This window comes from Spea bombifrons, chromosome 13, assembly GCF_027358695.1.
Source record: "Spea bombifrons isolate aSpeBom1 chromosome 13, aSpeBom1.2.pri, whole genome shotgun sequence".
Taxonomy (NCBI): Eukaryota; Metazoa; Chordata; class Amphibia; order Anura; family Pelobatidae; genus Spea; species Spea bombifrons.
The window spans coordinates 7957981-7970581 of record NC_071099.1 but is presented as its reverse complement, the minus strand read 5'-3'; the positions used below and the strand labels follow the sequence as shown (position 1 = coordinate 7970581).

At 39.2% G+C, this 12601-nt stretch overlaps 1 protein-coding gene across 1 annotated transcript in view; it reads left to right on the top strand.

Moving 5' to 3' along the window:
• The window catches only part of WNK4 (WNK lysine deficient protein kinase 4), a 166401-nt gene that overhangs the window by 33638 nt on the left and 120162 nt on the right, over positions 1-12601 (top strand). The gene's annotated exons all lie outside the window — the stretch shown is intronic.

The window sequence follows — 12601 nt, the reverse complement described above, 5'->3', positions numbered from 1 at the left end:
ATATCTCGGGGGGGGGCAGTGGCAGCATATCTCGGGGGGGAGGAGGACAGTGGCAGCATATCTCGGGGGGGAGGACAGTGGCAGCATATCTCGGGGGGGGGACAGTGGCAGCATATCTCGGGGGGGAGGACAGTGGCAGCATATCTCGGGGGGGGGGAGACAGAGTGGCAGCATGTTTTTTTGGTGCTTTTTTCTTTAAAAAAGCACCAAACTTTTAGGGTGCGGCCTATATACGGGGGCAGCCTATATCCGAGCCAATGCGGTATGTTCTTGTGTGTGTGTTTGAGTATGCATGCGTATGTGTGTATGAGCATGCATTTGCAATTGTGTATTTGTGTGAGCATGCATGTGTAATTGTGTGTCTGTGTGTGTGAGCATGGATGTCTAATTGTGTGAGGTGAGATGGAATGTGTGAGTATGAGTAAGTGTGTTTACATATGTTGGAGGGGGAGCAAGAGGCAAATAAGGCATAGACCAGTTGTGTGGGGGCAATTATGGCACAGATCAGGTGTTGATGTTGGGGGGCCAGGGGCAATTTTTTGCACCAGGGCCCTGTGGTGTCTAGTTATGCCCCTGAGAACATAGGCACACCATTACTCAGCAATTTGCAAGAGTGTCTCAACTGAGTGTTAAGGATCTAGAATGCACTTTTCTATAGTCTGTTAATAAATAACTATTCAGCAGTGCACTACAATTTAAGAAAAGGTACAGTGTAAGGTTGTTGTCATATTGCAATAGTGGAAACTCCATGAGCCTGCATATGAGCTTACTATAAAGAATGTATGACATTTTCTCAAAAGGTGCCCTGCATGATCACTTAAAGCTCCTGTTTCAATAAATTCTAAAACTATAAGAAAATCCTTCAATTACACTATACACATTATAGTGTCACATTATACTATCAGTTTAACAGCCTAAAGAAAAGCAAACATTTAGGTCTATTTTCATGGCAGGGTCATTGAGCCTAAATTATGCTGGGATGATCCAGACATTCTTGTTACAGAAGTCGCTAAGGACATTACCTTGTTTGTAATATTAACATGTAATTACTCTAGAATCCGCAGTGGCAACCGTTGTTTTTTTCCTAGCTCCGGGGTGTCAAACTGTAATCCTTAAATGCTGTAGACACACAGGATTTTCAGGATTATGGTCTTGAATCACATTGCTTTGTGACTCTACTATTTTTATTTATTTTTTACATGTTTAGTAGGTAAATAATTTGGCTTATGGGCTATGTGAAACAAACGTCACTGTAGTATGCACTAACGTTATCTATTGAATTATTTTAAAAATCGTATTCTGCTTGTTTTTTCCTGAGCTTATATGTATTATTTATAATATCTTTAAATTCATTTTCACTTGCTAACATCTGAAGAAAATTTCCATGGAGACTTGGCAGAAAAGCTGTCAATTACTTACTTGAAAACTTACCACACCCACTACCCCAAAGCTCCATCCACTCTGCCCAACCCACATAATTAGCATAATTACCAGAGTGTTAACAGGAAATCATTCTATTCCCTTTAGGCCCAACATATATCAAAATACAATAAACTTCCCATGCACATACACTAAACATAACCACACACACATATATACACCTTCCCTTACACATGCCTGCCCTTACACTACCCTTACACAAGTCTGCCTTTAAACACACCCATATACACTGCCAGTGCACACACCTGGCAGCACACACACGTATACATTGCTTTTACACATGCCTGCATATGCACACACATATACACTGCCTTTACACATCTTCCTATACACTCCCCATCAGGGCCGGTTTAATGTAGGAGCTGATGGAGCTGCATGAACGAGTATGCGAGATTGAGGTAATGAATGAGTATCTGTGAATGAGGGATTGAGTATCTGTGAATGAGTGAATGAATGAGTATCTGAATGAATATGAATGAATGAGTATATGAATGCTAAATATATTCTACTATTTGTCCTGTGTTTAGAAATACAAAATATATTTTTTTTTGCTTTTTTCTGCAAATAGCGTTTTGCTATTTCAAAACCGACTGCCCCCATGTCCTAAGTGGGCCAATTCAATACGAAACCATATATTTTTGAAAACAAGACACCCCAGGGTATGGCGGTATTTTAACCCTTTCCTGGCACTAATTCTACTACCACCCTTTGTCAAACTTTTTATCACAAAAATTGCACTTCAAGTATAGATTTACAGCTCCTTCTGTGTGTCACTTTCAAACAATATGTGTTCAGCAACATCTCCCGAGTACAGTGATAACCCCCATGCATGGGTTGGTCGGGTGGTTTGGGAGGTAAAATGCCACATTTGGGGAGTGCGCATTTTTCAACTTGGAACTTTCCTACTGCCTCATGTCCTAAGTGGGCCATCTTTGAATTCGGCTGATTCAATTTATCCCACAAAACCATATATTTTTGAAAACAAGACACCTCAGGGTATTTCAAATGGCGGTATTTTAACCCTTTCCATGCACTAATTTTACCACCATCCTTTGTCAAAATCTATGGTAGTATTTGTATTTTTTATCACAGAAATTGTACTTCAGGTGTGAATTTACAGCTCCTGGCACATGTCACTGTCAAACAACACCCCAATATGTGTTCAGCAACATCTTTTGATTACAGTGGTACCACCCATGCATGGGTTTGTCTGGTGTTTGGGGGCTAAAAGGCCACATTTGGGAAGTGCGCTTCCATTTTCCATTTTGGTCAGTCTGTGTTTATGCCCTTTCTTCCATCTTCTGTCAGCTACGTGTACGCATGTGTTCAGTCTTGGCGGACTTATGCAAAAGGTTGGAGCTTCCTGGCACACCCACTCCCCTGATTTGGAGGAATGGGAAAGAGGCCCTTCTGTAAAGACCCTCTATAAGCTTTTTTCATCTGTTTTACGTTTCTAACAGTATTAAAGCAGTGTTGAAGACTGAGTGTTACACTTTATATGTCCGTATGTACCAGTGGGTGACTCTCCCTGCCACTGCAAAATACTTGTTGTGTCCTAAGAGTGTCCTAAGAGTTGTTTGCGCCACTATCTTTAGTACATACAATACCTGGTTAGGTATGTAGTCTTGCTTACACCACTGTTTATCTGCTTATTAATCATTTGGCTGAAAATGAAATTGGATTTGCACATGGTATTTATAACTTTCTTTTCTTTTCTCTACACAATGAAACACTCTGCTGCTGGGTCATCTTGACTTACCAATTTAGAGTGTAGTTAAAGAACACTTTAACTATACAGTGATTATGCCTTGTTCTGTTCTTCATTCTGTTCAGGTAAATGGTATGTGATATGACACATTGTCAAACATGGTTACAGTTAATTTCACACCAGGTATAATTTTCTTCTTATACCCAACTATGCTAATGGGGGCCATAGAGGTATCAGGACTTTTTTATATATTGAATGCATTGAAGCATGGTTACGTTGTAAAAGATCCAACAAAGTATCCCATTTACAGCTGTGTCCAGCTGGTATTTTTGTCTGCATGCTACCAATTATGTCAAACACATAAAGCCACTAACCTGTTGGTGCAGAAACATTTGTATACATATTAAACCTTTAACAAGTTTACTCCTAAGTGATTTCAGCATAACTAATAGACTTGTGCACATGGACCAAAAACAATTAAGACAATTTTTTTGTTTTGTTTTTGGTCCATTCATTTTCATATAACATTAAACATTTAAAATTTTGTTTCATGCCCTTTCTGTGCGGACAAAGGAGACCTTTTTTCTCATGCTCTCTGCAAATGCCCTACCTTCTCCATGTCTCCACTTCTCTTTCTCCTTGACTTCATTATTTTGTCTTTTCTGTGTCTTCATTTTTTTCTCTATGGATCTGTTTGCATAATGCTGGCCTGGTGTAGTACTTCCAAAACAGGATGGAGCCTTGACACACATTGGGACAGTGGGTGTGTGCCGAGGCTTTGCCCTGCTACTGAACTACCAAACCAGTCTGTAATAACTCATGTACTCTGAGAATAACTGTACTCTTTGGACAGATTGCTCCCTAAAGTCTTTGATTGATCAGCAGCATTCTCTTGGCTGTAAGAAGAAGCCTCTGCCTTTGACTGTCAACAGGAGGCTTTTCTGTAAAACAGGGCTCACATGTACAGTTAAGCATGTAGGACTTTCATTGGGAAAGGGAAAGTAGCTGCTTGTCAGCTCAAGAGCTGATCAGCAGCATTCACTGCACTAGAGAAATGTTTCTTTCATGATGTGTAAAGGAGACCATCACGTTTCGTGACCCCACAGTCACACAGGGAAAGCACAAGGTAAGCGAAAGAGAGATGTACATGTGTCTGTGTGTGTTAGTATATGGGAGTGTGTTAGAGTATGTGCTATTTATGTGTTAGGACTAGGGCTGCAACAACTAATCGATAAAATCGATAATAATCGATAATGAAAATCGTTGCCAACGAATTTCATTGTCGATTAGTTAAATCGATTTTTATCGATTATAAAATGAGGGTTTTTTCAGAGCAAACGCTCTGCAAAATAACCCTCATTATATAACCCGTTTTAGTGACTCACAGCAGCAGTTCCTACTTACCAGTCCCTCCCTGTAATCACTGTGACAACTGGCCCCGCCCCTTCCTTCTCCCAGAACCACATGGCTGTGACACTCATCTAACTTTAAGTATGAAATTAATATTTGGGCTGCTGAAAGTTAGGTGAGGTGGGGGTTAATTTAGGGGCAGTTATGGTTAATGGGGTGTTTAGGGTTAATTTAGGGGCAGTTATGGTTAATGGGGTGTTTAGGGTTAATTTAGGGGCAGCTATGGTTAATGGGGTGTTTAGGGTTAATTTAGGGGCAGCTATGGTTAATGGGGTGTTTAGGGTTAATTTAGGGGCAGCTGTGGTTAATGGGGTGTTTAGGGTTAATTTGAGGCAGTTGTGGTTAATGGTGTGTTTAGGGCTAATTTAGGGGCAGTTGTGGTTGATGGCATCTTTAGGGTTAATTTAGGGGATGCTGTGGTTAATGGGGTGTTTAGGGTTAATTTAGGGGCAGTTATGGTTAATAGGGTGTTTAGGGTTAATTTAGGGGTAGTTATGGTTAATGGGGTGTTTAGGGTTAATTTAATGATGAGGACTGAGGGTTAATTTAATTAATTTAATAAAGTTAACTTAAGGTGCAGTTAGAGATAAAGGGGGGCAAACTAAGGGGAATCTAAATCCTGGGGGCAGTGAAGATTAACCCAGTACTTATTTATAAAAGTATTGTGTCAGTGTAATGCGAACGAGTCTGTGACTCTATGAGGGGACTATGAGATATCATAGGAGTTGTGTATCAGGGGGTATAAGGCATATCAGGGGCCACAGTGACATATGTAGGGGTAGAGTGGCATGTCTGGGAGGCAGCGTGGCATGTCTGGGAGGCAACATGGCAAGCTTAAATGTGCATACATTGGGGGGGCTGGTTGGGAAATAAAGACAAGAAATGCATTTTATCAAAGTTTTTTTTATTCTGCTGTTTGTTTTTAACATCATTTGTTTACTAAATTATTTTAAATAAATGAAAAATTTACATTCATTTTTTTATCCAATTAATCGATTAATCGAAAAGATAATCGGCCAACTAATCGATTATGAAAATAATCGTTAGTTGCAGCCCTAGTTAGGACACTCTCTTGCTGTTCCAAGTAGCTGCACAGACGTACATTGCTACTACTACGGAGGTAGAGTGGTGTATGGGGGGTATAATGAATTTCAGAGTGGCATATCTGGGGGAGGCATAGTGGTGAATCAGGGAGAATTTCAGGGTGGTGCAGGGCATTTATGGGGAGCGGAGTGGCATATCAGGGTGCACAGTGGCATATAGGGAGGTATAAGGCATAAATGGGGGCGAGTGGCATATTGGAAGTTATAAGGCATATCAGGGGGGCATAAGACATATCTGGGGGTAAAAGGTATTTCAGGGGGCTCTGTTGGATATCACTGGCATATAAGGAGTATAAGGCATATCGGGGGCACAGTGGCATATCAGGGGCACAGTGGAATCTCTGGCATATAAGAGGAATAAGGCATATATGGAGCAGAGTGACAAGCTGGGGGTCAGATGTGCATAACTGGGGGCAGTTTGGTAAATAAAAGAAAATATAAACAAGGCTTTTTTCTCAGTTTTTATTAAATATGAAAAATAGTTAACATATGAATTAATATTTACTAATAACTTTGTATTAAAACCTAGTCTGAGAAACACTGTGTTTGGGTTCTTGTAGCTTTTATTATTATGTCAGTAAAATAAGAAGGTGAATAGCGAGAGGCCATTGCAATAAAGAGATGAAAGTGTAAATTGTACGTTTATTACATCATTTTAAATTAAAAAAAATGCATTTTTTTATCCGATTAATCGAAAAAATAATCGGCCAACTAATCGATAATGAAAATAATCGTTAGTTGCAGCCCTATACATAAGCATGATTTCTTTTGCTTTCATCATACTTGTAGACTAACACTGTGATACGTACAAATAAACATCTTTGATATATATATATATATATATATACACTATTAGATAATTATTATAATAATTTAGAATAATATTCAAACATGTATATATATAAACACGATGGGTCTAGTGAAATAGCATGGTAATTAATCAAAAATGTATATATATTCCTATTGAAATTAATTGAGATTAATCAATTTAATATAAGAATATAACAAGTAGCAGATCTAGGGATGCTTATTTTTAACATACAGTTTTAGGTAGATTTTTTTGAGGTGATTATTATTTAGGTGCAAATAAAGTTATTTAATATTATATAATATTGCATAAGGTCAGTTTCTGATCATCCGATACACGGATGTATACATGTATGGTATTTTTATTTATGTTTGGCACTGTATTTACTATATAGCATGTCACATCAGTATGCTATCACTAATTCAAAGTTCATCACTTTAATAAGCACAGCAAATTTCTTTACAGGTATTTCACATTTAACGTAGCACCATTAGTATATTCACTTTCTACTTTCTGTTGCACTAACCTATCATCTAGATTGGCAGTTAAATGCCACACCTAATCCTATATGCACGGCATTTAGCCGCATTCACATAATACACACATAGACAAGTGTAGTGAAAGACACAACACGCCAGCTGCATCCCAGCATACATTCACTTAGGTGGGGTAAGTTCATTGTATATTTAGTTGCTGATTAATTTAATTGATTGCATTGAATTGCATTTACTGGTTTAATGGGTTGTACTATATATGTATGTTCTGCTCACATACTCATTTGTGTCCTGATGAAAGTCAAATAAAGACTGAAACGTTGACCTGCAAAAGAGGAATTTGTATTATTGGAAAAAGACCTAGAGTGCTGGTAGCTATCCATAGACTGTATATATATATATATATATATATATATATATATATATATACCGTATTTGTTCGATTATAAGACGAGGGTTTTTCCAGAGCAAATGCTCTGAAAAAGACCCCTCGTCGTATAATCAGGGTCGTCTTATAATCAGGCCTCAACTAGGTCTGACTATGAGACTAAGATCCAGATCCCCCGCAGCGATGCAGGGGACCTGGATCCTCCTGTCTCCCCCCCACCCACCCCACTTACCGGTGCTTCTGAGTCCCCGGTGCTTAGTCCGGGCAGGGTGTAGAGCTCTACGCGATTCGTGTACACAACCTCCGCTGCAGCCGGGAGGAGGTGCAGTTAGCGGCGGGGGTTGTCTGCGTCCATCTAGCAGACCGTCCCCGGCTGTCAGAGATCAGAGTTCCCCGTGATCTCTGACAGCCAGGGAAGGTCTGCGCGATGGACACAGACAACCCCCGCCGCTAACCGCACCTCCTCCCAGCTGCAGCGGAAGTTGTCTACACGCTGCCCGGACTACGCACCGGGGACTCAAAACCTCTGGTAAGTTTGGAGGAGGGAGGGAGTGTTAAATGGGGGACATAAGGCATTTCTGGAGGCAAAGTGCTCTGTGAAATGCCCTTTAACCCCCTTAATGCCACTCTGCCTCCAGAAATGCCTTTTAACCCTCTATATGCCACTCTGCCTCCTGAAATGCATTATAGCTCCCTATATGCCACTCTGCCCCATAATATGCCCTTTAACCCCCTAAATGCCAGAGTGGCATATAGGGGTATAAGGCAATTCTGGAAGCAGAGTGGCACATAGGGGGTCCCAAAGGCATATCATGGGGCACAGTGGCATTTAGAGGGTTAAAAGGCATATCATGGGGCACAGTGGCATATAGGGAGTATAAGGCATTTCTGGGGCAGAGTGGCAAGCTTGGGGGCAGATGTGTATAACTGGGGGGGCAGGTTGAAAAAAAAAGGAAATAAAAACAAAATATTTTTCTCAATCATAGCTTTTATGAAAATTGTTCACATAGTTTACATGAATTAACATTTACCGGTAAAACTTTTTTCCTATAGGGTCGTATATATTTTTGATTGGGTGACTAAATTAATTGATCAAGGTGGTACAGTAGACATTGCGTATCTGGATTTCAGTAAGGCCTTTGACACTGTGCCACATAGAAGACTTATAAATAAACTGCAATCTCTGAGTTTAGATCCCAAGGTTGTTTAATGGATTAGGCAGTGGCTGAGTGACAGACAACAGAGGGTTGTAGTCAGTGGCGTATATTCAGAACAAGGTCTTGTTACCAGTGGGATACCTCAGTGATCTGTACTTGGACCCATTCTCTTTAATATTTTTATTAGTGATATTGCAGATGGTCTTGGTGGAAAGGTATGTCTATTTGCTGACAACACAAAAATTTGCAACAGGGTTGATGTTCCTGGAGGAAGAAGCCATATGGAAAATTATTTAGTTCAACTGGAAAAATGGTCAGAGCTGTGGCAACTGGCATTTAATATGGATAAATGCAAAGTAATGCACCTGGGGCATAAAAACCCAAGGGCAGAATATAGAATATTTGATACTGTCCTAACCTAGGTAGGCAGACAATGCAGTAGAGCAGCAGGTAATGATAGCAGAATGCTTGGTTGTATAGCGAGAGGTATTAGCAGTAGAAAGAGGGAAGTGCTCATGCCGTTGTACATATCACTGGTGAGACCTCACTTGGAGTATTGTATACAGTACTAGAGACCGTATCTCCAGAAGGATATAGAAATGTTGGAGAAAGTTCAGAGAAGGGCTACTAAAATGATTTATGGATTACAGGATAAACCTTACCAGGACAGGTTAAAGAATCTTAACCTATATAGCCTGGAAGAAAGAAGTGACAGGGGGGATATGATAGAAACATTTAAATACTTAAAGGGAATCAACAAGATAAAGGAAGAGAGTTTATTTAACCCCTTCGCGACCTTTGCCGGTTCAGGACCGTCATAACAAGAAGGTCACTAAATGACCTTTGATGGTCCTGAACCGTCAAAAAATTAAATAAGCTTAGAAAGTGATCAAGGATCACTTTCTTCGCTTAAACGGCCTTGCTGCAATGCCTCGATGTCGAGGCATTCAGCAAGGCCGAGATCGGCATCGGGGGCCATGTCTGGCCCCTCCCCGGGGCGTCAACAGCCGCCATACATTGTATGGCGGCGGACGCCCGTTTTAAAAGCGTTTAGGAGGCGATCAACGATCGCCTCCTAAACTTAAATGGTGTCGCTGGAATGCCTCGATCAGGAGGCATCCAGCGACACCAAACACTTACCTCTGGGTGGGCTGTGACCGCTCCGGAGAGCGGTCACAGCCGCCGCTGCCGGTGATCTTCGCCATCAAGTAAGATGGCGGCGGCCCGGGAACTACAACAATAAAGACGAAAAAGTTCGCTAGAGGGTCTCCAGACCCTCTAGAGAACTGGCTCCACTTGCTGGTTGAATACAGGTACTGCATTCAACCATGCAAGTCAATGGAGCCCAGCTTTCTAATCACTATGTGATTAGTAAAATATTCAAAAAAAAATAAAAAAAAATAAAAAATGGAAAAAAAAATAAAAAAAAATGTGCTAACATTTAAAAATAATTATGCAGTGATGTCACTAGATGAACCATCCAGTACCAGCAAAATGTGTAAAAAAAATATAAAAAAAGTATTAAAAAAATAAAATAAAATTAAAAAATAAAGTTTATTATTTTGAGCAAGTGCTAAAATTTCTCAAAAATCTCAACAAAGAGTTAAAATAAAAGCACTTCAAATACCCAAGGGGTGTCTAATATATAAAAAAAATGGCTGATGGGGTAAATTGGAGTGGCCTAGCTCAAAGATAAGGCATAGTGTACCTATCCAAAATGACTGACCAAAATGGAGAAAAAAAGCGCACTTCCCAAATGTGGCATTTTAAATCTGAAACAACCCAACAAACCCATGCATGTGGGGTATCGCTGTACTCAGGAGATGTTCCGGAACACATATTGGGGTGTTGTTTGACAGTGACATATACCAGGACCTGTATATCTATAACTAAAGTACAATTTGTGTGAAAAAAAATAAATAATTACTATTACAAAGTTTGACAAAGTGTAGTTCTATAATTGGTACATGGAAAGGGTTAAAATAACAGCATTTGGAATACCCTGGGGTGTCTAGTTTTCAAAAATATATGGTTTGAATGGGTTAAATTGAGTTAACCGGCTTCAAAGATATTCCAAAGAGGAGAGGGAGGCACAATGACCAAATGACCACCTGAATTACGCATGCCCCAAAAGTAGCCTTTTACCAGCCAAATAATCTGACAAACCCATGCATGTGGGGTATCGCTGTACTCAGGAGATGTTCCTGAACACATATTGGGGGGTTGTTTGACAGTGACATATACCAGAACCTGTATATCTATAACTAAAGTACAATTTGTGTGGAAAAAAAAATAAAAAAAATTACTATTACAAAGTTTGACAAAGTGTAGTTGTATAATTGGTGCATGGAAAGGGTTAAAATAACAGTATTTGGAATACCCTGGGGTGTCTAGTTTTCAAAAATATATGGTTTGAATGGGTTAAATTGAGTTAACCGGCTTCAAAGATGTTCCAAAGAGGAGATGGAGGCAGACTGACCAGATTTGTTAAAAAAGATTTGGAAATCATAAAACGCTGCTTGTACTTATTGCCCTATAACTTACAAAAAACAGCAAAAAAACATAAAAACATTGGGTATTTCTAAACTCAGGACAAGTAGTAGAATCTATTTAGCTAGTTTTTTTACTTGCTTTTTTAGGTGAGTAAAAGATTTTTCAAATAAAAGTCATAAAATGTGTTTTTTTTCAATTTTTCACCATGTTTTTTTTATTTTTTTTATAGTAAATAAGATGATACGATCAAAATAATGGTATCTGAAGAAAGCCCATCTTGTCCTGAAAAAAACAATATATAACTTATGTGGGTACACTAAATGGGTGAGGAGAAAATTACAGCTGAACACAAGCACCACAAAAGGGTCAAAACAGCCTCGGTCCCACAGGGTACAAAACGAAAAATGAGCCCGGTCCTTAAGGGGTTAAAAGGAGAAATACTACCACAAGAAGAGGACATAGTCATAAGCTAGAGGGGCAAAGGTTTAATGGTAACATCAGAAAATATTATTATTCTGCATGGAATAGCCTTCCAGCAGAAGTGGTAGATGTTAATACAGTAAAGGCATTTAAGCAAGCATGGGATAGGCATAAGGCCAAGCTAGATATAGGATAAGGGCAGGTACTAAAGGAAAGTACTCAGAGGTTGGACAGACTGAATGGGCCTACTGGTTCTTCTCTGCCGTCACTTTGTTTCTATGTTTCTATGAGGTCCTTTGGACCTTGTTACCTGCTGCTTGCCTCAACCTCAGAACTGTTCCTGACTACGACTTACCTGCTCCTTTTGTTTAGACCTTCCGGTATTTATGTGCCTTTATCTAAACAAACATGGTTACATAGGCTAAAAAATGAGATGCGTCCATCAAGTTCAGCCTTTCCCACATCCCACATCTGTAATTGCCGTTGCTGTTTATCCAAAAGAAGGCAAAAAAATAATCCAATTTGTAGCTCTTTCCAATTTTGCTACAATCTTGGGGAAAAAATCCAGAACCCAGAATGTCAGTCAGATTTCTCCTTGGATCAAGAAGTTATTTCCCCATAATTTAAAAACTATATCCCTTAACCCCTTAAGGACAATAGGGGTTATTACTCATAGTATATTGTGGGACAATGGCTCTTTTAACATTTTTCAGTGTTGCTGTTTAGCTGTGATTTTCTTCTTTCTCATTTCGTGCTCCCACACATATTATATATTGTTTTTTTCAGGACAAAAAGGGCTTTCTTTAGATACCATTAATTTTATCATATCATCTAATTTACTAAAAAAAAAATAATAAAATATGGGTATTTTTTGTTAACAAAATTACTTTTTCTAACTTTCTAAACAAAAAACTTTTACTCATCTGCAAAAACTAATGAAAAAAACAGCTAAATAGATTCTACTATTTGTCCTGAGTTTAGAAATACCCAATGTTTTTATGTTTTTTTGCTTTTTTCTGCACGTTATGGGGCAATAAGTACGGGTAGCGTTTTGCTATTTCAAAACCTTTTTTTCCAAATCTGGTAATTCTTTCCCCATGTGCCATTTCGGGTATCTTTGAAGCCGGCCAATGCAATTTACCCCATCAAATCATATATTTTTAAAAACTAGACACCCCAA